Here is a 26,915-nt window from a genome sequence, read left to right as displayed (position 1 = left end):
TTACTTAATGATCCCTCTAACACAGGAAGGATAATTCTAAGAAAACTGTTTCACAGATATAGGTAACTTTTGTATAATACCATCCCCAGTCTTGTGAGTGATGTGTATTTAAATTTTGTCCCAGAAGAGTAAGAAAGTTCATGATCATATTGACTTTCTTTCTTTAAGTCTATGAAGGACAAAAGCTCTAAAAGAGCTGACATGGAAGGTTACACCGGTAGCCAGAAAACATGAGGCCCTTACCACAGTGCCGGATGTAGGAGTACGATACAAATAATAATATCAAGCTAATTCCAGGAGGGATAATATATCTGCAGGAATTGGGCTGATGAATTCTGAAAGCAAGAGAGCCACCCTGATAAACCTGAGTTTATATATCCTCCATCTTGATGGTGGTAATTAATCAGGGACAGCACTGCGCTGATGATGCCATGCTGCTTCCAGTTCTGCTGCATTGGTACATGCAAGTGTGGTTGTAACTACCTCAGAAGTCACTGCAAAGATGTTTGTCAAAGCCAAGACAAATGTTAATATCACCAGAGTTATATTATATACTCAAATTTTGCTAGCAAAAACTTTAAAAATCCCTACTCACACATATTCATCAGAGTGATACTACATAGAGTGGCTAATGACCATTGAATATTTGAAATATCTAAGTTGAAAAGCAATGAATAAAAACTGTAAGAATTGGAGAATGTTGAATAAATTCAAAGAAATCATCAAATCATTATAAGAGATCTGCTTATGAATATTTAGTAAATAATAGGTTTCTAAGTTATTTGCCATGTATTGTTCATTCATCTCTAATAAGTATCATACAGTATAAACAGTATTTTTATTTCAGCTCCTAGAACATAAAAAAATCTATAGATGCTAGCTGAAAATTTTGCAAGCATGTCTGAATGCCAAATCAACTGAGGTAAGTTGGAGTTTATGTCCCTGAACATATTGTACAATCAGTGGATAAGGCAGGGTTTAAATATAGATTGAAAACCACAGGCTATTAAGTATCTAGGAATATTTTACCTTATGGAGTTGAAGTCTACAACTAAACTTAACAAGGAGGTAATATGAAATACAGTGAAAAGAAATTGCTGGGTGGTCTCTGCCACATAGTGTAGGGTGTGGTGGAAAAGGCTGGGAGCTGTAAGAGAGATATTGGGACCAAACCTGACATACTGCATACATTAAATATCTTGCCATGTACTGTCTGAGAAATGTTCTTTAAGGAACTTGTCGGCTGGTTAACAAAAACTTTATGGCGTTATAGGAAGCTCAAAATCTGGGATGAAAATGCTAGTGTTAGCCAAACTTTTAGGTGGAGCAAATTTTCCAGAGTTACAGAAATATTGGTTTTTTGTGTAACCAAGGAAAGGATGCCATGTAAGTGGCTCTCAGCCCATTTGGATAGCCTCTGAAAATGCACAAACGTAGTTTTTCATTTGTTCTCATTAACAAGGGTGTACTGAAAAAAGCTGCAAGCAGTGTTGAAAGCTATGGCTAAGTAGATTTTAGATCATAAAGAAAATGGAGAGGAAAATACACAGTGGAAAGAAAGGAAGCCCTATGAAACAAAACTTGTGTACAATTTGTTTCATTTTATTTTATTCTTTTTATGAGTCGATGGCACCAGCAGGCCTCAGTGGCTTCAGGGCTCCCTGGCCCTGTCCAGCCCCTGCCTGCCTGGCCCAGCCCATCCCAGCCCAACCCAACCCAGCCCAACCCAACCCAACCCAACCCAGCCCATCCCAGCCCAACCCAACCCAACCCATCCCAGCCCAACCCAGCCCATCCCAGCCCAACCCAACCCAGCCCAACCCATCCCAGCCCAGCCCATCCCAGCCTAACCCATCCCAGCCCAACCCAACCCAGCCCAACCCAACCTAGCCCAACCCAACCCAGCCCATCCCGGCCCATCCCGGCCCAGCCCAGCCCAGCCTGTGCCTCGGTAGGTGCCCGTGGCCCCGGTCTCCGGGCCGGCCCGGCCAGCCCGTGGGGCCGCCTCGCTGCCGTCCCGCGGGGCTCGGCGGAGCTCTGTGGGCTGTGGCATTCATGGAGGTCAGGCCCACGGAGCGGCGTCTGTTCCCTCCTCATCTCCTTGTGTCAGGCTGGCTCAGAGCAGAGCTCCCAGCCCTAGCAGACTCAGCCTCCCTGCAGGCAGGGAGAGACATACTGTGGAAACAGCTCTGCTTCTCCACTAGGACTGATGCAGAGGCCTTAGAAGTAAAATACAGACTTCAGCTACTTCCTAAGACGTTTGAATCAAGCCCCTCAACTATGTGTGTTGTGTTTTCCCATTCTCTTTGCTCACTTCAGTCTTCTCAGAATTGCCACTCCTAAGCACCATAATTACCACAGCCTTAAATGCTGAAGGGAGGCGATGGAGAAGGGTTACACAGTGGATGCAGAGAAGGAGCTGTAGTGTGCTGCCTCATTCCTGCTCCTTTATCTTTGATTAATGGGACAATGAACACCCATGGGTACCGCTAGGGAGACCTCAAAAGATGTGGACAGATGCTTGTCTTATGGCTCTTCAAAGGGCATTTACTACCTTAAGTATTCTATGATTGTAATTTTCATTGAGGTTTGGTGGCTCTTTTCCATTTGTATCAGTATCCTGTTACAACTCAAATATTTGCACTTGACAGCAGTTTTAGACTACAGAGTTAAATGAAAAATGAACCAAATGCAGTACATACTTTAATAACAATCAGTCTTAAGAGAATTTTTTGAGGAACAACTTCTGACCCACCAGGATTATTAAACATCCTGTAGCATTTTTTGTAAGATTAGTCACAGTGTCTTTCTGAAACTCAATTTATATTATTACATTCTGCCTCCATAAATCACCCTGCGTATCAAGTGACTATAGTATTCTTCTGTCTCATATTGTTGTAGAAAGTTTAAAAGCTGTCATGTTCCACCTCAGAAATGGATCCATACTGCTAGAATGTAATGCAGTTCTATTCCAAGATTTGGAACTTTTTGTTATTTTACAATCCAGTGCATTTGCAAGAGAATCCATTATTTTTCTCAGTGCTTCTTGGTGTCCTCACCTATATCAATGAATGTAGAAATGATAAGTATCAGTATTTTGCAAAGACACTAATTTCCTAAGATTTTTCCCTAGGACTAAACACAAAAGAAAGAAAACCATGCATTTCAATTTGCTCCAGCAGAGAACTAAATTCCTAGTTTTTCAAATGTCATTATTTACTTAATGCATTTTGTTTCTTGGCAAGTCTTGCAGATGATGCAATAAATGTCACTCCTTTTTACTCAGCATCAAGTGAACTGATCATTCTCCTTCTTTATTCTTTTACTGAGAGGAAAGCCAGCAGCCCTGCTCCTCTTGATTATTATATATCTCATATGTTTGGCAGAATGGAGATAAGCCTAGTGCTCTATCCAGATTCAAGTGTGAATAATTACATTCTGCCTACCTAAATTCCCACAATGATTTCATTTGGGTACAGTATATTTCTTAATTTCCTGCTCTTGGGCCTGTTTTGGCATCTACTGAAGTTAATGGAAACTTCTCAAAGACTCTGGTGAAGGAAAATGTCCATAAGCTATGGTGTGGTATTAAACAGCTTGAGTGGACATAAGTAGAGTTGTGTCTTATTATAGATTGCTTGTAATGCCTGTCTTTACCAGTTTGGAAAACTCTTCCCATTTCATCAATGTTATGTGCATATTCAAGACACCACTAATGGCAATGAATGTATTTTTTAGGTATTCTATTATAGACAACTTATATTATATGTTAAATCTACAGATATATATGGTTGATCCTGGTACCACTAACTTTTATGAAGATCCTTCTTTGGAGTTTAGTGAGGATATCTAGGTAATATCTTAAAAGTAGTCAAGGATAGTAGCATTCTTATGCATAGAAATGCTGTTTTTTCAGACATCTGTGGATGTCTGGAGGAAAAAAAACAGAAATAGAAAAGTTGTTCAAAAATTGAATTGAAGTCTTTTGAACCCTAGATTAAACTGCAATACTCTACAATACTCTATGGTACTTCACCAAGACATGCACCTAGTTGCAAGTAATTGCTGCTTTCTTACCAAAACTTGGAATTTTTCCAAAATATATTTTTGCTTTTTCTAGAGATAAAAAGTTCAGGTATTGAACCCGTTTCAATTTTCTCTAGGAAGTTCTTCAGAGGGTAAGAAGAGAGCAACTCAAAATAGAGGCAGACCAAATTGTAAAATTAATTCAGACCTGAGCTTTCCTAATCCTTTACCAGGCCCATCTTTGACCAGAATTTTTTAAATTTAGAATTCTAATAAAGTGAGGGTTGCATCTATTGAAACTAGATTACTCCAGGCTGGAGTATATTTGATATGATTGTTCCCACCTTCTTTTCTCTCAACTATTCTGTTTTATAAGTTATGCTATTCACTCTCATTCTTGGGAATTTTGGTCATATTCTCATGAGATGGGGCAGGACACAGGCCATCTCTTTATTCCACCAAAGTCTGTGTCATGTACTTTTAACCTTGGCCTGAGCTATTGGCATGAAAATTGCCTGTATTCTAAATATGAAACATTCCTTTCCTTTGGCCTTAAACAAAACTGAGAGTAGGGCTGATGTAAGTGGTGACAGCATCACACAATTTCTCAGAAACCAGCAAAGGAATTCTGTGATGAAGAGCATTGAAGATAATCTCAACAATTTTGATTCTTACTGTGGAGTGGGAGGTCATCTCTTAAATCAAGAGCAAAACCAATAGTTTTGCAGTGTCACTTTGTTACATATAGCTTTTCTAATACTTTAAAAATCCTCTAAGTCTGAAGTGTGTTAAACCTAAGCAAAAACCCTGCAGACAAGAAAGATGCTTTTATTTAATTTAATTTTCAAATGTTTTTGCAGTTTGCTAGCTTCATAACCTAGGGCAAGTTTAATTAAAGTCAATAAAGCAGTTTAAAGTGAAGAAGAAATCAGCATTAGAAAAAGTGTTGATTGTATTCTAATTATGTCATGAACTTTCTCTGTAATGGATTCTTGCCTCTAACTCTAGATAAAGCCTTATACGTAATGTAGACAGGAGACCTGGGAAACTCCTTACTAAAATTTCCTTAATAGTTGCTTATCTACTTATCTTAGCATCCTTGTGACATGATTGATTTCATTGCTTTTGGTCAGCTTTTGGACTAGGTGGATATTATCTTCTGAAGATTGTAACAAAAGAATAGTGTACCACGCAGGAAAGTTTTGCATGTAGTTTGAAAATCTCTTAGCTTATTAATCCTTTATTTGGAAAGTCTACCTGTATGATACAGTTTAAATGTCCAGATTCAGCCTGAATTGAGTAATTCCAGTGAATATGGAGAATAATAATAATTTTGAATGCTGTCTTGAACCCACACATGGTGTCAGTAGGATTTGGTCAGTAGGACATGGCTGGACAATTTGCCTACAAGTGGCACTCCTCTTACCCTCAGTGGGTAAGGATCTGCCAGTTGCACATTCCCTCCAGTTGCCCAGAGGAGCTGTGGATGCCTCATCCCTGGAAGTGTTCAAGGCCATGTTGGATGGGTCTCTGAGCAACCTGGTCTAGAGGAAGGTGTCCTTCCCATGGCCGGAGGTTGGAACTACATGATCTTTAAGATCTCTTCCAACCCAAACCATTTGATGATTCTATGATTCCTTCCCAACATTTACTGACTTGATCCAGTGCCCTAATAGATACATATATCTCTCTAGGGTCAGTGGATTGGAGTACTTTCTAGTTCATCCCAAGGTATGGATGCAGCTCAGAAGGGATGATTAAAGGGCTGCTTGACTGTCCTAAGGTAGCAGTCCAACATCTCAGTACAACGTAGAGTCATAGAATCATTTGGGTTGGAAAAGACTGTTAAGGTTTTTAAGACCAACTCTGAAGCTCACCCTGCCGAGTCCCCACTGAACCACGTCCCTCAGCACCATGTCTGTGCATCTGATGCTGAGCAAATGCCCCAGCTGGATTCTTCCTCAGGCTGTGCCCCTGTTTCTGTAAGGCTGTGACTGCTGGCATTTGCAAGGTGTCTGCCAAGACAATGCTACATGTAAAACACTCAGCTGGTGCATCTTTGACCTGAATGTGGCAAAATGAACACGTGCAACCCATCAATCCACATAAGGTTAAGGACATCAGTATTTGCATTATCCAGCCCCTCTTGTCTCTGTTCATGTAAAATGTTAAAAAGAATCCCAAACATTCTTACACAGAAGAATTTAAACACAGGCTGTTATTTATCCTACAGGTTTGCAAAACTAAAGAGAAACTGATTCTGTGGCATGCCATTTTTCTTCATGGCAAGTCTGTATCACAATGTATAGAATCACAGAATAATTTGGGTCAGAAAAGACCCATAAAGATCATTGAATCCAACAGTAAACCCAACATTGCCAAATCCCCCACTAAGGCATGTACCTAAATATCACATTTACATATCTTTTAAATACCTCCAGGGGTGGTAACTCAACACTTCCCTGAACAGACTGATGGTTGACAATGGCTGGAGTAAAGAAATATTTCCTTATACCTTATCTTCCCTTCTGTTAGATGCAGCATCCCATACTTGGGCATTTCTGACACATCCAAGTTCATCTCATCCAACCTACCAGAGGAAGTTGTAGCCATGTCATCCAAAATTTTACCATGAGTTTTTATATTTTCAAATACATCTACATATCCTGAAATATTCCTACTGTGCTGTTTAAAAAAGCATGTAGTGTGTTATACCAGCTGTGCTCTAAAAGAAAAATCATCTTTAATAGCTTGCTGTAAGTCCCCTTTGTTCAGGATTATATAGTAAATAAAAATATGTATTATACCTTTTGATATATTTACTCTTTTTTTTTTGAGACAGTTTATTCAGTCTGCAAAATACTTCCATCAACATTTTTTTTGACTGTTTGGAGTCTTCCTTAAATGCAATAGGTACATTAGGTAGTGCACTTAGGAAATTCTGAATTGTCCCGTTGTTCTTCATCACCATTATGGTGAGCTTATTTCTGGTCTTGATGAAGAGTGTGCTTGGAAAGATGCAGAAGTCTAAGCATGAGCTTTGAACAGGTTTCTTGCTAAAGTACAGTAGAAGAGTGTAACATTTAAAGGGGAATTTAAATGCTTCTTAACAATGCAGTATTCCTATGAGAAACTCACTAAATGCTCCCAGAATCAAAAACTACAAATGAAATCTTTAGCATTTCTCTAGAGAAGCAATTCAAACATTTCCTACTTATTTTACAAACAATCAATTTAGTAATCTGGTTATTTTTGTAGAAATGATAACTTGTTTGTAACTTTGTATTAAAAAACAGAAGTCAATTAGATTGCAAGATCAAACACTCAGAATTTCAAGGATGGCCCTAGAATCCTAAGTCATCTTCTCTCACCTATGTGTTAGGGTAGAATCCTTATTTACAAATCACTAATTAGTTTTGCCTCATTTTGGGCAAGAGGGTGATGATTTGCAGGGAACAAGGAAGGTGTTGAGTATTTCTTTTTAATTTCATTGCCTAGTCTATAGTCTTAGGCCTTATTTATTGTCCACTGTGCCAGCTAATGCAATCCAAACCTGCACCGCACTTGAAATAACTAATTTCTTTTTACTATTTTCAATGGCATTCTTCATTATAGAATTATATTAATTTTTCCCCAACAAGCTTTTCTGTGTTTGGGAAGAAAGAGTGCTATCTCCATTTTGTAGTGGGGAAAGTGTAAATTTGCTGAACAGTGATAAGAAGTCAGCACGACTAAAACTCTTTTTAAAATTTATGTTCTCTCAGTGACATTGCATGTCCTTATGTCCCTGTATGATGTGTAAGGGTAAATAGGAATTTTAACTTCTTGTTTTTCTATCAGTCATTATGTGGCCTCTGTATATTACACCATTCTTTATTTGGGCATTCTCCATCTCTTTCATCTTTGCACATTGGGGTTTTCCTTTAGGCTGCCATCATTTTCACTGCTCATATCTAGACATTTCTACTCTAGGGAGAATAAGATCAAAATTCTGTTTGATTGTCAGCTCTCTGTTTCTCTTTCTCTCAATATTTTAATCTGGAAGATGTCTGTTTAAAGCAGAATAGATTCCACAAAATTACTACAATGGGGACAGTATCACTGCTGATTTACTTGGTGCTAGGACTGAATAATCCCTTTCAGAGACAATGAATGTGTGTGCCATCAGCCAACTCTGACAGAGGATGCTGGTAAGCATTAATTTTGTTGCTGGTGGTTTTATGAAGCAAAATTCCGACTGCCAATAATTAAACTAAGCTAAATGAGCTTAGTTTGGACAGACCACTGCAGGGGCTGGAATGGTCCTTTGCAATGATTGGAGCTTGACTTAAAAAGTGGCATACAGAATGTATATTCCATATCTAAACCTCTCAGTGACTTTTATTTATTATTCAGACTGGCATTCACTTGCGTGAAAGCTATGTCTTTAAATTGGAAACAATATTAAGTAATTAACATAAATATATGCACTCCAGCAACAAGCTGTTATAAAAGTACACAAGCTGTAAATTTGGGAAAGTTTCTAATGAGGTGGATCAGTGTGCTCTTGAAGCCTGGGCCAAGGATGCTGTTGATAGAAGTTAGAAAATCATGTTCACAACTGTGAAACTTAAAGGCAGGGCATTAGCATTCCAGGTTCTCCAGAGGAAGCCAAGTTCTTGAGGAACTGTAGAGTTTCAGTGATGTTCCTTGCTACAATTTTTCTTTGGTTGCTTGCAGTGACTATTCTTCTTTTCCAAACCAGTACAAATGTGGGTACTGAGTCCTGTTTTGGTGTCCTGTCACCATGGATCACTGTGATCACACAGCAGAATGGGCTGAGCACAGCATCACTGTTCCAAACCAGCCCAACTACTAAACAAGAGAGGCAGTAAAAGGAGAAAGTCCTGCTGATTGCAGGAACTTCTGTTTTATCTGAGGATAATTTACTGAGAAGGTAATTGGTGAACTCCCAATGGGAAAAAACTTGATTGTCTCTGAGCATAGGTTACCAAATGTACCATCATAAAGTAATTGATTTTGTGATATATCAGGTAGGGAAATAGTTAAGGCTATTGAACTTTTCACTTAGGGCCTCAGGGTGAACTTGAACCAAGCTTCCAAAGGTAAAGAACCAGTGCTTGACATGTGCAGGGTTTTGCACACTTAACAGCCTCTTTAAATTTCATTTTTTCCTTTTACCAAGATCTAGATTTGCACAGAGTCTCATTAAGATGGTTGAGTTGTCATTGGAGATAATCACCAAAGGAATGTGTTATAAAAGAAGAAAAAAGTATGTCTAGAAAGTCTGAATAATTTTTTTATGCTGTTGTTTTAGTGAAGAGGCTTTGGATGCTGATAGAAAAGTTACTATAGCTATAGGGCACATTTAATTGCATTTTAGAAACTTCTTTTAATCCGGTAATAACAAAAAATTAAATCAGTGCTGACATTTTTTTGTTGCCAGAAGAAGGTAGTAAAAGGGTAAAGAAATAATTGTTAGTTCTGAGAATATAATTAGCAACTTTAATGCTTTAATCTAAAAAATGCATATTTTGAGCCTGGGTGAATGATTAAAGAAAAGATATTGAAAGCCTTTGAAATTTCTAACTGTTTGTTTTTAATTGTAAATTATGATCACTATAATTAGCTCATTTAGTACATTTATAATGTAAACAAATATGAATATACAGAACTTCAGTGATATATTTCAGGGCAAATAAGAGCAACATTGTGACCCTGGGCTCTATTTATTAAGCCTTTCTTGTAGTGTTTGGCACTGCTTCATTCTTTCATACTGTTTCCCCCCTTTTTTTTTCCAGAAGATAAAAGAAAGCCGTACATAATATTTGCAGGTCTCTGCTGAGGTCTTAATGCATCTGGAACTACACTGAAGAAAACACTGATAGAAATCTGGTCCTTTTTGGGCTCCATTTAACTCCAACTCTGAAGCTTTCTTACAGCTTAGACTTTTTATCATGCTAGAAAATAAATACTGCATCTTTTCTTGAGCAGTAGGCTGTTAATACTGAGCAATGAGATGAACTGAAAGTAATATTATTTTTCAGGTATCCTTACTATTTCCATAACTAGCTGCCTGCAGAAATGCAATGTATCTGATACTGCCTGTCCTGTTTCCTGGTGATGCACTTTGTGTAGCATCCTGGGACCAGGTTTCAGAAATCTTCTCCTTTCCCCGTACGTGTGCTGCCCTCCACATCATAGTAACTAGCACAAACAGGAGCTGCCTGCCTAGGACTCCCTGCATGCTAATGGAAACTCTTAATGACTAAGAGGATGTCATTCCCCAACCAAGTTCAAAGATTAACATTTGGGGTTTAGTCTCACCATTATTTTTGTAAAATACATCTTTTGTTACATTTCCAGAGCTCAGTTATCATGCTGTGACACACTGCACCCAGTTCTGATAAGTAATGGAAGTTATGATTAGTTAAGCTCCTTATGAATAGAGAAGGCTTCCCTGAAGGTTGAAACTGGCCTCTAACTTGAGATTTTAAATCATTGTTGAAGTGTTTTGACTAGGCTGCCTTTGTGTATACTAAACAGTTTAAGGTTACTTTTTAATCCAGTGGTGCCTGTTTTATGATGTTGACTTGCTGCAATTGAATGCTGTTCTGCCAGCTGTCTCCTTGGGATACTCTAGTAACAAAGTTCTTTTATTTCAGAGGAATGAATTGTCAATAACAAGCAAATAATAACTTTTCTGCTGAATTTCCAAGATTAAAAAAAAAAAAACCCTCTTCTTCTGTCATATCTCCCTTATAATGTTTTGTGAGGGTTGGTTGCTCTGTTCTTGCACTGTGAGCCTTCAGGAGTTAAATGTTTATAGCATGACACAAAGGTAGAAGAGGTACATATTGCAGCAGTGTATTCACCATATTCTGTGGATGTTTTTTAGCTGAAGGAAGTAAGCCCTGGTTATTACAGCTGTCACGGTGACATCTGATCCTTCAGTATCAGTGACTTCCTCACCCACCATATGACCCTGATCACTGCCATGATTCTCTGGCTACTATTAAAGTGGCAAAGGTCTTGGCCCTCCAGGTGCTGTTTCAAGTCTGAAATAGCAACTTGTCTGTCACACTCCCTCTGCCTAACTTATTGCTTAAGGACCAAGCAAAAATGTTGAATGCAGAAAGGATCTCATGCAGCAACAAAGTAAAGAATGTGTCTTGTGTCTGTTTCAGGGCTGATGTAGAGCTAGGGCACTGGGAGTGCATCAGTTCTTAAAAATGAGCAAACATTAAAGCAAATTTGAGGCTTAATCTCAACAATTATATTTTTGTACTTTCTTCTTTTGGGGAACACACTGCTTGCAAGTCATGAGAGGTACCTTTAAATTTCATACAAGAACAGGGGTGTATAATAGCTGGATAAATTCCATGAGTCAAAATTGAAAACTTTAAAAATATTGTCATACAGAAATTCATATCTAAAGCGGATCTTAGCTGACTTTGAGAAAAAAAGGAGCTAACAAGAAAAAATGTTGTATGAAAATATATTTAAAAACCCTAAAGCTCTAAACCAAACTCCAGAATTGTGTAGGCGAAATTAGTAGGGCTTCCCATGATGTGCATTTTCCCCTTTTTAGTAAGTACCTTGTTTGTGGTATTAATTTAAATCTTGCTTAACCTAGGCAACATGAAAGACTCAGACAGGATACTTTTCTATGGAAATAGATATGGCTTATAAGGCTACCTGATTTTTAAGAATGAGGCATTGGAAACTCAGTGTACTCAAGATAACAAAACTGGCCTAACTGGCTATTGTTCTGTACATTGTGCAAGCTTTAACCCAGCAGTTGTCACATGTTTCCAGCCCTGCAGTGTTGTTAAATTCATGTATTTGGGTCTTGACAACCAAGAGCCAGTGTTTGCATATTGAAATTTAACTGCATCTGGACTGAACCAGAAATGAAGTAGATATAATGCCAGTGTAATAAGGAGGTTGGATAACCAGCTCCTATAAATTTTGGAGTGATTTTAGGTTCTTAAATATAGTATTACAGAACTTTTTTTTTTTTTTTTTTTTTTTTTTTTTTTTTTTTTTGCTTTAATGGATGTGCCTGTGAGCATCTGACCTACAATTCCTCCTCTAATGCAGGGGGAGGGGCACTTCTGGGCAGAGTGCTTCTGGTCACCTTTGTCAAGGTAGTGCTGTGTTTCTTACAGTGACCCCCATGATCAGGAAATCTTAACAAACACAGCTGCAGCATGTTACATTGAAAAATGTTTTTCTTTGAAATAGAACTATACACATTTTAATACCCTTTGCAATATATTCTGGATTGCAGTTGCAAATACCACTTTTTATAGCATGAAAAGTCCTCTCTTCATGTTTTGTCAGAAGCATATGTCTGTGCGTAATGATATACATATTTAATATGTATATATGTTCACGTAGTGTATGTGTGTATATATATATATATCAAGTGACTTCATAGCTTATGTTACGATAACACCATCCTTTAAAAATAAAACCTTACAAAATTTTATATAGTTGTAAACTAAAGTTATGAAGTTATATGTGAAGTTTAAAGGTTATAAATGTAGTCTGCTTATCTTAGTGGAAAACCAGATCAGAAATTGTCAGCAGAGTACTTTTAGAAGAGTTCTGTCATGACTCTGAAGATGGAAAGCAAGATAGACAAGGATTTAGAACTGATGCAAAAGGAGAAGGGAGGGCATGTGTTCCTGAGAGAAAACCATAAAAAGAAATGGAAAAAGTGGGAAAATTAGGGTGCGTCCACTCTGAGCATATGTTAGACATTAACTCATAGCAGGCAGGGCTTTGCTCTCTGTTAAAGGAAAAACTAGAATTCTGTTGAGTAAGGGACACAGAACAAGCAAACTGGATTGGATAAAAACTTGTTGCCCTTCTATGGAATATCCATAATGGCCGAATTTCTCTATGTGTCCTTGATCCACTTGGTGTCTGGATCTGCGCTGCTCTTTAAAACAGTGTTTACTGTAAACAGAAATGGGGGCTAGGGATGGGATTATGTAGTTCCACCAATCCTCCTGGTTTCACTTTAAAAGTAAAAAAATTCTCCTGTTTCCTTTTAAAACTAAAAAAAAAGGTTGTTAAAAATTGTGAGCCATTTGTCTGCAGACAAGTTTCTGGGTTTGATGCTGTCATTGGCCATTTAGGGGTAAAAGGCTTTGAGTGTTGTGCTCACTGGAGTGTAACTCTGTGTTTGTTCTTTTTCAGGCATGTGCAAAGCCTTGGCCTTCACTACATTCATAAGTCTTCCACAGTGATTATGACTAGGGTCCTTAAATTATATTGTAATTACTATTATTCATAGTAATGGCTTACTGGTAATAATTACTAATAATCTTGATAATCCCCTAAGGAAAAATACTATAGGTGGAAAGCCAGAGATGGAGTCATTATAACAGAGATACTTGTTTCTTGTGTCCCTCTTGTAATAAAGTAATTAATTCCCAGCTTTATTTTGAAGGCGATGAAGAGATTTCTGAAGAGATTTTTCTTATAACAACCCTCTCTGCCCGCCTGCCCCAAAAACTAAGAGTGGAAGAAAGAACAGACCTTTGTCCTGACTATGAAAAATTCAAGCAGCAAATATGGCTTGTTTCTATTCAACCAGAATTCTGTCTCTCCTTCCCTATTTTTTCATCCTAATTTCATAGTCTTCTGTGCTTTCATAAGCCCATAGTGTGTGGTAGACAAAAAAGTAAAGTATTTATAGCTTGGTAGACAACATCTTCCCAGAAAACTTTCATAAAATCTCCTTCTCACAGGATATGTTGCCAGATATGCATTGTTTTTATACACTTAAATTAGCTTCTAAAAAATGTGCACAAAGATCTGTCTGTGTTTATCTATGGCTTTAAAAGAGCAACAATTAAAAGGAATTGTGTACCATGATAATTTAGTTTTCTGACTCAATAAAGAAATTCTTATTCACTTCTACAAGTGCATCTCTGTCCCATATTCAGAATGTACCTGCAGCTCTTGGCATCAGGGAGGGCAAAGAGGGAAATATTTCTCATTGGCAGGTGAAGTAACATAAACCTGAATGGTGTGCTCAGATTTTTTCAATAAATGTTTTTTGTCACTACAGAGCTTTATACAACAGCAGTAAAGGCACGAAAGGAAATTAGAAACACAGCTGAGACTGCATCTCATACTTAATAATGGACTAAAATTCTTACTGTTTATTAAAAATAACACCCCTTGTCAAGGTGTTGATCAAAAATTCTCTGCAGTCTCTTTTCTTTGATCTTTTCATTTTAGAAACCACAGATATTTGTTGCCATTTCTTTATTTAGGTTTATGTCTAAAACATTGAAAACTGCTTTCCAATAATGTTCTATGGTAAGGAGTAATCCTGAATTCATTGAACCACCAAATCATCACTAGACAAATTTTTCCACTCACAAAGAAAGGAGAGTTCTGGTGTAACAGAAACATAAATGGTCAAAGATGGCACTAGAAAGGATGCCTTTAAAAAAACTGTCATCTCTGAGTCTCATGCATCTACTGCTGTCCAGTCTGAGTATGGGCATAATCTATTCTAATATCCACATTTACCTTTTGTTTCAGCAGCTCCCTGGCTCCTGCACATGCAAAACATTTGAATTTCCTGTTGGCTCAGAGGTGAGATTTATAACGTTTATTAAAGCTGCTTTTCACTGTGAGTTTACTGGGCAGAAAGCCTAAGAGGGCCTTTTTTTTTTAAGGGGGTTTAATTGCTTGAATTTACCAGAGGGGTGAACATTATGCTTTCTTTGCAGCACCACTATCCACTACGATTGCCAGGTGTTGAATTTCCCTAGAGGTTCCCTATTTATTGAAGGAATTCATGAAATATCCATCTATCCAGAGCCAGAGCTCCTACTATCCCTTTCCCATTCATCGTCTTGATTTTGTTTCCTTTATGGCTGCTTTTGAATTTCTTGAGCCTGTTCATGTCTGTCTGTTCCTGTCTGTAAGTGTCCTCCCTCCTCTCTACTTCCACACCTTGGGCACTACAAATGGGCCAGACTTCCTGGGAACTGAACGTGCCTGAAAGCCTTTGCTGGGATGTGGCTGCTGGTGCAGAGGGACAGTTCAGTGCTGGGAGCACACTGGTGCTCTTGGAAGGTTGATGGGGACATCAACAGAGGAAAGGAAAGACAGGACAAGTAGAGGGAAGGCTGAAGAACAGAGATGTATTTTTCAATGTTTAAATAAAAGCCTAGAAATAACCCTTTAAATCCATAAATGGACTTCTCAACAGATGGCAACCCTACTGTCAAGTGAGCCCAAGGAAGGCAGACCATAATTGTTAGCAAGTGTATTGTTAAGGAAATTTACTAATTTACTGGTGGAGCAGCCGCTTCAGTTGAAAAATAAATTGGAATATTTTGGTGTATTTCCTTTAAAAAGTCATCCACTTTTAAGTCTATGTATTAAAATTACATAGCCTTAAATGGGGGTCTCCTTCACTAAACAAAAGATATGCAAATTACATTTCAAGATTTATATTATGATAAAAACTGAAACACAAAAGAGACATTATCTTGCAAAAATGTAAAAGTACATTGCTTCATGAGTCTATAATGATATAATGTGATGTTGATGTAGTTAAAAATGTCAGAAGGGAGACAATGACCTTAAAAGTTTAAGGCAGACACATTAATATTGATTGATTTTTAAGAGATTAAACAGCAAGAATATATCTATACATAGACTGGATATTGGATTGTTTGAAAATTTGAGATGAGATACAGAACATTTCAGTCTTGCAATGCTTTAGACTTAATAGCAAGAACATTCATTATATGCAGCCATTTGACTACAGGAAACCGGATGATGATTTGTCTTGACTTTATCAGGCTATTTCTTGTAAAAACCAGTGCTGTCTGACAGAGCTAGATGGTCATTTCTGGCTTAAACACAAATGCTGGTATGTCATAGATGTCAAAAAAGTCTTGATGTTGGTTTGTTTGTTTGTTTTTATCCTTGTTCCGTATCTCTGTAGATCTGTATGGTGTATTACAGTTATTTTATATACACACACATACACAGATTCCTAAAATATATTGAGCACTGTAAAAACTCAACATCTTCTTGGCCTCGAACCAAATAATGTGACTGCGTATCAAATATAGTATCTTTTTTTCCCCTATTTTTTGTCAAGCTGGAAGAAGGTTGTCAGTAACACTTCTTGTTTAAGTAAGTTTAGGGTCATACTTATATCCGTGCATATGCCAGCAAAATCATAATGAAATGTGCTTCTCAATGATGAGGAAGGTGCTAAATATTGTGATATTTATTATTCCCCTGGGGCAGTTTGTTTTATCATCTCAGGTTGATGGAAGTTTTGTCTCACTCAGAAATAAGTTGTACTCCTAATACACTTGCATTGGCCAGAGAAATGAGGATGCTGGTCATGGTTGATCCTTTAGACTTTTAGGAACCAGGCCACAGATGCTTTGGACTTGGAATTCAACTTGCAAGACAGAACAAGCCTGACTAGTAGGAGATGGGCATTCTTGCTGAGAAGAGAGCCTGAAGCATTGTACGATGGAGATTTTCATTCAGAATCAGACCTCACAAAACATGAGGCAGATGAACATAAGGTGTAGACTACATTTTTATAAAGATTTTTTAAAATATAACTTTTGAACAAATCATTAGTCTTTTACTTTTTTTTCTTTGCAGATATTAAGTAACTGAAAATCAATATTTGAAGGAAGGCGAGCAGCTGGGAACTTGGAGTTCAGCATAGACATGTTGCATAATAGAGAATTCTTGTTTTCCAAGAAGCAAAGACAGGAAGAATTATTGTGTGGCCACTTTGCCTCCAGATTTAATTTTTTTTTAATAGAAAATAATGGATTCTTTTTGGGAGAACTATCAAACAACAAAGTGTCTGGATGTCGTAGCTGCATTCTGTAAATGTCTCTTTAATTTCACCAATGCTAAAACCTATTTTGACCTTCTAGTAAAAGAAAATAACCCAAATGGCCTGTTCAATATACCAGAGAAAGCACAGTGTCTCCAAAAGGCCTGGCCTAAGTGAGCATCCAGAATCCCAGCAAGCCAAGAAATTTGAAGGCAGTCAGACTTGATTTAATTATTTTTTACTACCAGTCTCATTTGAGAGAATGATTAACGGGAGAAGAGACATAAATGGCAAAGTCTTGATCAAAGAAGCTGCTGTCAGAGTACCATCTAGATAAATTAGGAAAAGAATGCTCAGGTTTCTGTGAAAGAAGACTAATGACATCAAGTCAAGATGAAATAGAAAGGAGCAGCATTGCAGGCTGGAAATCATAAAAGAGTAGCGTGCCCTGACAAGAAGCCCTGAGAAATTTCCCGAACTGGAAAGTAATTGGAATTGGAAAGGAATTACTTTCTGTAAGTGCCGGGTCTTGAAGTTACGCAGGACTGAAGATGACCCAGGCACTAAACTTGCTTTTTGGAACCTGTCAAGACAAGTGAAGAAATCTTCTAGAAGCCTCTGAAGCAGCAGCTGTTAGTATCAGCTCTACACACTGCAGGTGTTCTGCATCTTATATGCTCACTCTACTCAACTAGGATCAGTCCCTTCACTTAAAAGCTCAAACAGTCCCACCTGGAGGCAAGCAGATAGTGGATAAAAGGAGACTGTGAAACTAACAGCTAGTAAGCATTTGTGTGATTTATAGAACTTGTTTACAGGAATGGCAGTCTCCTGGAGAGAGCAGTGGCCCTAGCTGAAATCAAGAGGAAAGCTTTACAAGTGATCTGAATGTACTTGTGTGAAGAGAGGCATCTTAGAAGGTAGGATTTGTCTTTTGGTGTATCATAAAGGATTTCAAAAAAGTAAATTAAAAAAATCCCAAACCTCTTTCAGTGGTCAGAGGTGTACTCCTGGAAATCTAGTATTTAAATAAAAATAAGATTACCTGTTTCTCAGGGAACATTGAATTGTTATTTAAGTATTGACTTAGTTTTCTAACACTAGTATTCCTGTCTAGAGGAGCAGATCTTCTGTTTAGAGGCCTCCTTGCCTCAGATTTTGATTATAATATAGAGTAGCATTTCTGCAGACAAGCACTTAGTGTGATCAGTACTAAAACTGTGTGAGATTAGCTAATGTACTTTCCTGTGATGTGCGAAGTGAATGCCAGGATGCACCATTGTACCTGACTGCAGCAGCATGAAGTTATGCTTCAGCAGCGTTCCATCGAAACGTGGGATTTTGAAGGCAGGGAAGCGGTCTCTGGGGTGTTGCCCGTCAGCAAGAGATGGTTTTTAAAAGTAGGAAATAAAGGAAGAGTCTGAACTGATGTTTAGAACAAATAAATGGGAGCAGCAAAACTTTCAGTGGTAGTATTACGTGCCATCATAGAACAATAGCTAAATGAAGCATGTATTTAAAATTTGGTGAGAAGCTTTTGTACGTTTTAGTTCTGTTTGGCTCAGCGGGTGTGCTGCACTTTAGACTTCAGTCTCCAGAGCTGTCAATCCAACAACTTTCACAAGCACTATATTCACTTAAAAGCTGAAAGAGAAAAATAGAAGGGGATGATGCTAAATAGCACTTAGCACTTATATAGCTTTCCTTCCTGAAAGTACAGTACAAACATGAGGTAATTAACATGTACTTTGTCTTGGAGATGCAAATGTATCTCTAAACAACCTTTAAGCAAAGAGAATACAGACACATAAAACCAACCTATGCCCAATTGTATGTTTTCAAGGTTAAATATTGTGAAATGCTATTTTATGGTATAATTCTCTCTGTAGTTGATCAGTAAGTCCAGCTTGTGGAAAACCAACACAGTATATTTCTGCATGCAGGGCTTCTTCATTGTATGAAGAGCTTAATGTAATAATTTCAGATTTTATTTTATGAAGTGCCTGATACAGGTAACCACCAGCAGGTTATACAAGGGGGTGTGTTATTTGAGTGGTCAAAATATGGGATTTGGTTGCACAGATGTACCAGTTGTCCAAACTGCCAGGAGCCTCTGGAGCAATCCTGCTGTGCCTGCTCCAGTGTTTACCCACCTGATGTTAGCTACTCTGAATATGTCCCACAAAGTCTTGAACAGATAGTTACACACCTAATCCACTTGCTTAGAACCTTCAAAGTCTTAAAAAGAATGAACCAGAAAAGAGAGGTTCAGCTGGCACTGAGAGAAGTGAAATGCCTTTGAGGAGAAAAAGAGACAAGTAAAACTGTAAGTCTCAGACTTAGTTTTTTTCTAAAGAAGAAAGAAAAATGTCTGCAGCTGTGGTGTGTTTTCAATGTACTTTTTTTAAAGTTCAGTGGTGTTTGCAAACCTGGAAATCAACTTATAAGTCAATTTGATAATTAAAGAGTTCTTTTGAGCCCTTGAGCTACTATCAAAGGCTATCAGCACAGATCAGCCAGGATGTGGAGCAAATCTGATCAGGGAATTACCTGTTTCACCCTCCTCTTCATTCTTGGGCCATTATGAATTTAGGATGGCAAATCTGTCAAATTTGCAATTTCCTCAAGTAATAGAGTTTTGGCAGAAGGTCATGCTGGTGCTGTACTGTACTCATACACAGTTAGGTAAGCAATGCATGCTTCATTTGAGAGCGGCACAGAAAGCTGCTCGAAGTTACTGCATTATAGTTTCTCTTTCAGTGCTGAGCTCAGCTGCTGAGAGCAGAGGAGGTGTGAAAAGACTTGTTAATAAAAGTCTGTTTAGATTTCATTACTCTGAATAGCCAGATCAAGACAATACATCTTGCCAACCCTCTGAAAATTTCAGTCCTCTCTGGAAAAACCTTTTCCTGCACTGAATAGCCTTCCCAGTGGAATGTTTATGCAATGCAAGCAGAACTCTCTTCTGCTGCCTTTGATTAACAGAGAGAATGGAGGCTGCCTTCCACTTGTAGAAGATGGAGCAGGAAAGATGAACAAAACAGCCAGGGAGGTCTTGTTTCTCCTACTCGGACACATCAAAGAAGCTTCTAGCTCCATCTCCCAATTTTTTAGCTTTCTGTTTCCCTCCTATTTTAGAAAGGGGAACTCCTTTGAGTTAAAGGAGGAGTGATGGTGACTGGTGTGGAGGATAGATAGATGTGGCAGTTTGGCAGATTGGTGTGGCAAAAATGCCAAAAGCATTGGGGAAGGTATAACTCGCTGATTAGCCCAGGAGATGAGCAGTTATAGGTTGGTTATGTTCAGCTGAGAGCTGGGGCTTGGGGAAGCTGTGTCTTAGCAAGCTCCAGCATGACTTCTGCATTGTGCCAAAAGCATTTTATTGGCTAGATCTGGAGAAGTGTCCTACCAAGGCTGACTGGAATTGAGGTGCAGTGAACCACAAAGAGCTCAACCAAAATATTTATTTCTTCCTCTTCACAATGGCTCTGGCCTCTGAGCAGTGAAATAAAAGTGAGCATTTCGGAATGAAAGCTGTAGCTATGGAAGTATCTTTGTCTACATGATGAGCCCTAGTGTTTAACTGAGCTGAGGACTTCAGAGATGTTCTTCAGTTTGCTGTAAAAGATATATATATACAGATTATATATATATGGATATATATATACAGATTTCAAAACCCAGCTAGTAATAAATGACAAGAAATGAAACTCAGCTGGAAAACTGAGTCCATCTAGTTCAAAATATATTCTACTGTGTTACACTTTTGTAATAAATTAAAAATAAACTACACAGGTTACTAAATCTTATTTCACTTTTTTTACCTGTCCACTTGTATTTTCTAAATAAGTCTCAAATTTAAATGATTAATGACCTAGCTTAACTGAAAGGAAAATTATTCAGAGAAGAGCACATTTTAAATAGCACATTTCCATACATATACTTTACATTGTTACTGAGTGATAACCTAATACAGTTAATTAGTACCTTTCTCCCTAGTATAACTTATTTGTCATCAGGAGTAGGATTTAGCCCTTTTCATCTTGTCATGGCTTTTGGTGTTAAGTGCTTGTAGCACCTTGCCCCATCAGGATATCCAGAAGGGTGATGTTTCATTTATCCCAGCATTGCAATTTTTTCTGTAGAGTTACTTAACAAAAACATTTTGTTATATGGAGTGGTTAGTGATGTAGTCATTGAAGTCAATATGACTTTCACAATTGATGTCAATGAGAAGAGGACTGTGTTGACTGTGATTCTGTCACCCCAGTAAAAGATGAACACTGTGCCCTTTTAAGTAATATATCACACCCATATTTTAAGGACATAAGTTGTAAAAAATGCTCTGGAAAAGAAGGGAAGAGTGATGTACCTGTTGTTGTAAAACTTACCTTCTGAATTCTGTTTCTAGTTGCAAGAGAAAATATAAAATGTAAGGCATGTGCTTTATTCATATTTATTTAAACTTGTCTTCTGATACATTGCCTTTCTGATGCTACGTGGTGTTCTCCTGCACTATTTCCCAGCATGATAGCTAATGTCCTGCTCTGAAAATTATCCATTAAAATTTTATCAATTTTGTGTTTGGTGAGACAGGATGAGGAAATGCCATTGGAAAATTAGATTCCTCTTTGACATCAGGCGCCCAGTCAGCAATCCAATCCCATGCGTTTCTACTGAGACATTAGGATTTGATATAATTTTGGGCAGAAAACATTTTAAAATGAAACAATTGAATTTTCTGGATGGTCTTGGGGACCACTTAGCTTAAGAGAATACACTTCCAAATCAAAAGCCTTTCAATCATTCTAAATATTATTTGGATGATATTTGCTTTATGTGTAGTAGCAGTTTGAATTTGTATTGAATGTTTGACTGGCTCGTGCTCACATAGATGATGTATGAAATTATTATTTCATGTTTTTCTGGTGTTTGCATTGCAAGTGACATCTGGCTGACAGGAACTTGAAGAAATGGGATACAAAGTGAATGCTGCAGTTACCACGGTATCATATTTATCAAAAGGCTTAAGGTTGGTCTGCCTTTGTTTCACATGTGAAACTAGCAGCAACGAAAAAGAAACTGCTCCTTTTTTTTGTTTAACTGAGCTGCTTAAAAAATTAAGATAGATGAAGGAAAAATGTTAACTGTGTTCTGTATTCATTTAATTAATTTATGTAGACAATCATGTATAGTGGCTGAAAGACAGCTCTCAACTTGTATGGAGGGGTTGGTTTTGTTGCTATTATACCTTTAGATTTTAGCTAATATTATATATAATTCATACACTGTGTCACAGAATAGGGAAGTCAGGAACAAGCTACTGTAGCAGACTGGCACAGTTCTTTTTAAAATTTGTGTTCAGCTGTACAAATCTAAAGGTAGGTTAATTATTATTGCTTTATATCTTTGTAATGTACCTGTTGAAATTCTGTCTTTAACCAAACTCTTACCCCAACACTTCTTCAATAAGCTCTTGATATGTCACTTGTCTAATGGTAAATTTGAATTAGTAAATTCTTGACTAGAATACAGGTTTTTTAAATTATTTTACAGTTTAAAATGTGGTATGAAAATTTACAGTGCTTTAGAAATACGAGTCCAGCTTAAAAAAAAGTTTTTTTCCTAATCCATGCAGTTTGTGAGGAACTCTGATGTGTTACAAGACAAAACCAAAAGTGATACAGTGAAGTGTCCAGTTTCTGGCCACGCCCTGACTTCTACACTTGCTAGAAGGATTTCTTGGACACTTAGTCACTACCTTGCTATCTTTCATGGTTGTTGGTTATAAGGACTGTGGAATCTGTGCAAAGAAAATGGGGGAATTTGTAATTGTTCTGTTGTTTCCCAGCCATCCTGGGAAGGAAGTAACCTGGGGGCTGTTCTATGTACACATGTGTAGTTCAGAAGAGAAGAGCAAGTAGAGGATGTACAGAGATAGTGAGGTGGGTAGAACAGTCTAGGAGGAGAAAAGTCTGCCTGAGAGAGACAGAGAGACGGCAGACCAAGTAATCAAAAAATAATTGCATCTGTACTGCTGTCAAGTGATTTTCTGATCTATGAAGTTAACAAGCTGAGAGCACTCAGCATCTTCCAGAACTTAGACCTTTGCTTTTAAACAAATAGAAAATCCAGCTGTGTGGTCCAATTCACAGGAAGCAAGAAGTAACAGTAGTTTTTCTTTAGGTCTGCAATTGCAAGGTCAAGTTGGGAAACTTAAAAAAAAAACCACCAAACAACAAAAACAAGTTAACCAAGCTATGAAAAACTGAGGGCAAGAAATACAAAGCAAAACAATTTCCAAATTGTTCACAGAGGAAAATTTTATTCCTGTAAGTGAGCCTTAAGAAAAACCTATCTATTTACTGATGACAGAGGGCATTTGCCTGTCCTCCTTTGTTAGACACTGGCAGTGTGAATACCTTCACTCTATTCTTCTCTCTGCTTTTGCAAACATCTCCAGTCAATAATGACTGGACTTATCCACTGCCATACTTGCCTTTCCTCCTTTTTTTTTTGTCAGACAACTGAGCAAAGATCACTGAGACGTTGATCACTTCAGACCAGGAAAGTATCAATTAGAGCATTCAGAACAGCAAGTGTTCTTAGCTTAGCAATGAGACAGAAATGAACAGAAAAACAAAGAGCTGATACTGCAGCAGGCTAAGCCTGGTTTCCTAAGCATTGCATAGTAGTTCTTTTCAGCAACTTGTGAACTGTGCAAATGCTATGTATGATTCCCTGGAATATGCTTTGCAATTTTAAATGAAGCTCACAAATAATTTACCTTGTACTAGTTTAGGATATCGTGACAAAGAACTTGTCATGAGGAAACACTAGGTATCTTGCCATTTAAAACACAAAAACAAGGAGCAGGTACTCTTGGAGCCTTTCTGAATGGATACTATTCACTGTGGTGATTTGTATGTGCTTGGATGGTTTGTTGTAGATGGATTATTATAAAAGACAGTCTGCTTACCTGTTTTCCATATTGTCATTTACTCTTTTTGAACATGACATCTTTTCTTGGGTTTCTTTAGAGCTCAAAAGACCTGGCATCAATCATTCCTAAAGCAGTGAATGTATCCAGGATCTCCTTGTGGGAGAGCTGGACTGGCTGAGCCAGACCCCATATCTGAAATTTTTATGCAGTGTGTCTTTACTTTCTAACAGAACAATTCATATACAGAGATATACAAGGTATCTTGAATCTCATTTAAATAAGTTTGCAAGTGCTACTGCGTCCTCTTGAGCTAAAGTCACATAAATCTTCAGTTTATTTTTTCACTTTTATTCAGCTCTGTGTTGTATTTTTACATAGTAGTTCTGTCTCTACTTTGTGATGTATGAAACAAAGCTGTTCTAGTTTCTTAGCAAGTGTTATTTATGCTCTGTGCTGATGTATATTGCACTTTTACTGGTCTACTTCTCTGTCTATCCAGCCACACACTCAGATTTTATCACCTTCTGGTTAGGATTGCTGGACTTCCTGTATGCCAACACAAACAAAGAGCAAGGAAATAAGTGGTTAAGTCATTCAACACCCCATTTACACTACTCTCCTCAACAATCTTTCTCAATCCCAACTACCTGGCTACCAATGACCACAGTCCACAAGCTTCCAACTTCACCCTGATTACATTGTCTTTCTTCTGTTTACTATTGAAGACATTTTTTTTTTTTTTCTGCTCAGTGATGTTTCATTTTCTATCTTGAATATTGGTACCCCAAATTAAGAAGACATCATTATTAATTAAAAATTGAGAAAAGTCTATAGTTCATCATTATGTGCAATGATGCAGGATTAAGAGTAGAGGGTCTGGGAAACACTTCATTCATTGCATTCTTTTCTATTGCCCTTTGCATGCTGAGTAGTAAAGCCATGCTTCTTAATAGTTTTCATTTCCAGTCTGTTTCACAGAACAAGAGTAGGTCAGACTTCCTCTTTTGCTCTTTTGAACCTTTCTCAGCCTGTGGGGTAAACCAGATTGGTCAAAGGTCTGATCCTTTTGAAAGTGGCATCTTGGCACTTTCTTCTGTGGGGGTGAAGATGAAAGTGAATGAATGATGCTCAGTATAAACAATCTTATCAAGAGAAGAGTAGTAGCACCTACATATACTACAGGAACTGAGTTCTCTAGATCATGATAATGTCAGTTGAAGTACTTGAAAGTGAATTTTGAGGCAATTTTAAGGAGTGATTTGTATATATAAAAAGAGCCAGAAGAAAAGTATCCACTTTCTGTTTAATGACTAAAACTAGTATTAGCTGTGATAGACTGATGAACTGCCTGAAACATTTCAATACAATAGAAGACTCTGAATATATTTTTATTTGGCAGAAGGCAGGGGGGGAAAAAAAGCATATGGGCATAAGCCATGAACCTGATATTTTTCCCCTCTTCCCCTTTCTTCCCTACTTTACTCTTAGTTCTTACATCTGGAAGAATCTTTGGACAAACAGCAGTCCTGAAGTAATATAGCATAATGGCAAGAGCATGCTGGAGAGTGGAGTGGAAAAGAAAGGAGGCAGTCTGTGCTGATAAATAAAGTAATTTTCTTTCAGCTTACCTTCACAAAGTTTCTGGGTAGTTTAGAAGAGTGTTGTAGTAAACAATGTTGCCTGCTTGAAACATTGCTTTCCCTAAAGGCTACACAGTAGTGTATTGGAAGATACTTGTCCTTCTAGATGAGAAGAATTTCAATTCTTGACCATGGCTATCTTTGGCTGGACGAAACAGGAAGTGTAGAAGGACTTCAGAGAGCCATTTTTACCCTCTGTTATAGCTAACTGCTGTTATGACATCTGAAGATCTTGCTGGTGACTCATTTTGGCCTCATTTGTTTAACATTTTGGTAGACCATGTGCTTTTTTCCACTCTCTATTAGCTTTGTATGGTTGGTGTTGAATTTTTGTGCTTTTTAATTTTTTTTTTAATTCTAAAAAAATAGACTTTATTTATAGATTTTTGTCTAGAATAAACAAACCCTGTCTACTCTGCAGATAATTAAATGGCTCTCAAAACAGAAAAACATTGTGGGAAGATGCCATAATGATGGTACTAGCTGTGAATTCCAGAGATACTCTTAGTGATGGAGAAAGTACTGATTGCCCAGTAGGGGTGTTGGTGTCTGTTCCCTGCGTGTGGACTATTCCTTTGTGAAGCCTTTGCCGTACAGATGAAATTTGACTCAAAGCTCATCTGAACAGCCCTTTAGTAACAGCTATTCTGAAGTCTAATATCCTTTAAAAAAATTGTTTCACCATCCATGAAGTTGAGTTTGGCTCAGATAGTAGAAACCTCAACACCTCAGAAACACAGTGATCCCATTTCATATCTAAAATAAAACGGATTTAGATTGTTATACCCTAGCCATATTCATGTGGTTGGTGACTGCTAAATTCACATGAGAATGCCTGTCTGCTTTCCATCTGAAAAATAATGCTCTCCTTCTACCAGCAAAGATTTCAATATAATATATTTTCAAAGTAATCTTTCCATGATCAGCAGACTACAGTATTTTGCCATTTTGCAGGCTTTCTTTCCTTTATGGGTGAATACTTCACCAAATTGCATTTAATAGCTATTAACTTGGATTTTTAAAAGATCAAATGGCTTTCACATCTCATTATTTTGTTCTTCATAATTTATTTCTTCCAAATTGATACCACTATATACTTAGAACTTGATTTCTGTTCTCTCATCCTGTCTGAAAACAATCCTGACAGGACTCCTACCTTCTGAAAGCATAAACTTTGTGGGAGTAACTCTTATGCCCTTCTTTTCTTGAAGGAGGCATTTCTATTACATTTCTACTCTTCCAGGAGCTCTTTCCAGATACCAATCTTTTGTTGTTTACTTTCAGCATCTCAGTTTTCAGAACTGCTCTGATTAGATGATGTGTTGAATTTTTTGCCTAGTTGAGCTTTTACTTTTGCATCTATTAGCACATTCTTATCCCATCCTACATGCTCTTTGGCTCCTTGGCTCTTTGTCAGAGTGAATGTCAATGTTGAAATTTCAAAACATCA

General features: G+C 37.7%; 1 protein-coding gene across 29 annotated transcripts in view; it reads left to right on the top strand.

Moving 5' to 3' along the window:
* The window catches only part of LOC110468626 (uncharacterized), a 511,599-nt gene that overhangs the window by 220,128 nt on the left and 264,556 nt on the right, over positions 1-26,915 (top strand). For 20 of the 29 annotated variants that reach the window (XM_085585858.1, XM_085585846.1, XM_085585856.1 and 17 more), the window contains 2 exons: positions 14,596-14,649; positions 16,699-17,802. The gene's annotated coding sequence lies outside the window, so the exon portion shown is untranslated. The remainder of the gene's footprint in view (positions 1-14,595; positions 14,650-16,698; positions 17,803-26,915) is intronic. The other 9 variants (XM_085585862.1, XM_085585854.1, XM_085585855.1 and 6 more) reach the window with 2 other exon arrangements.

This window comes from Lonchura striata, chromosome 8 (assembly GCF_050655825.1).
Source record: "Lonchura striata isolate lonStrDom1 chromosome 8, ASM5065582v1, whole genome shotgun sequence".
NCBI lineage: Eukaryota > Metazoa > Chordata > Aves > Passeriformes > Estrildidae > Lonchura > Lonchura striata.
Note: the sequence above shows the minus strand (reverse complement) of the source record. Positions and strands in the feature narration are given on the sequence as shown.